The sequence below is a fragment of the Aplysia californica genome, unplaced genomic scaffold, assembly GCF_000002075.1.
Source record: "Aplysia californica isolate F4 #8 unplaced genomic scaffold, AplCal3.0 scaffold00270, whole genome shotgun sequence".
Taxonomy (NCBI): Eukaryota; Metazoa; Mollusca; class Gastropoda; order Aplysiida; family Aplysiidae; genus Aplysia; species Aplysia californica.
Genome location: NW_004797540.1, coordinates 148,151 through 149,576, shown reverse-complemented (window position 1 = coordinate 149,576; position 1,426 = coordinate 148,151). Strand labels below are relative to the sequence as shown.

The 1,426-nt window shown below is 34.6% G+C and overlaps 1 protein-coding gene across 1 annotated transcript in view; it reads right to left on the bottom strand.

Moving 5' to 3' along the window:
* Positions 1-1,426, bottom strand: part of LOC101849851 (trichohyalin) — a gene marked incomplete in the record, with an annotated part of 75,546 nt that overhangs the window by 72,316 nt on the left and 1,804 nt on the right.

Here is a 1,426-nt window from a genome sequence, read left to right as displayed (position 1 = left end):
GGGGAGAGACTTGGGTAAAAGCAGATAGATTATAAAACGCATAAGGCATCACATAGCAGAATTTTATGAATTACAAATTATGGATTATCATCACAATCTCGGTGATTTTATCCAAAGAGCAAGAGGCACAATAATATGTTGTCTGGGGGTCACTTTTGATCATTCAAACATTCATCCTAATGCTGGGCTGTCAGAGTCGAAGCATATTTTTTGCTTTATTTAATTTCTATTACTCCTGTATCTCAGTATGATAATGATAATACACATACATGTAGGGCCTACATTTTCTCGCTAATTTCAGCTGTAACATCAGGTAATTTCCATCTTCTTAAATCACAAATATATTCTATGAAAGATAAATGTAATATATTCTATGAAAGATAAATGTAATATATTCTATGAAAGATAAATGTAATATATTCTATGAAAGATAAATGTAATATAGAAAAGTTGTTCCACCAACTTCAAGAAAAGAAGAACAAGCTTTAGTTTCATAACAATAACTTTCTCCATATGCCCAAAGAATCACATTATATTAGCCTGATTCCACCACACCAAAACACATTCATCAGGATGTCGTGGAATCAAGTGCGCGTTAATTTGTGGGCATATAAAATTATTAATAATATCATCTTATAAAGCGCTTTTATTTATCTTGCATTTGGGAAAAAAACAAACTTCTATCAAAAACAGAAGTCCAGACATTTGTAATTGAAGGAGGTGTGGGGATCGCCTGGTATGAGAGGTAAAAGTAGCGAGAAAATGGCTGCCACCGTGACTTCCAAAGTTGAGTTTCTTTGGTAACTGGAAATTTAAATTTGAGTGCCTTTAATCAATATTTTTGTAACATCCACACAGAAATTGGTTTTTAAAAGGATGAAATAGGTGTTGAACCAAGAGAAAAATATTTTTTCTAATGGCCCAATACACAGAAAAATGTCGAGCGCCTGATTTCACCACGACACTGCTGCACATACATGATACCAAGGAGTTGAAAACCTGCACTATTTCCGTCACATGTAAGAAGACCATTATGACTTGTCATAAGTTTAATCACATTCTATACCCAACATACAAAAGCAGGGGAAAGCATTTGAGACATTGCTTGCAAAGCAAAACAAGGCAAGATAAGTTTCCTTTCAAAAGAAAATTTAAGAATAAATAAGGATCACTGGTACTGGTACATTTTGTCTGGGTAAGAACAACAAAATAATGAATAAACAACAACACTGAAACAGAACACTGGTAGACATTTGATTTTGAAACAAGAATGAGGAAGACAGCTCTGAATACAGGAGGAGTGTCTTTCACTAAAACCGCTTCTATTGTTGCTTCGTTTTCATTTTCGTTTTTTTGGGGGGTAGGTCTTTGTGGGTGAGGGTGTGTGTTTGTTTGTGTGTGTGTGTGTGTGTGTGTGTGTGTGTGT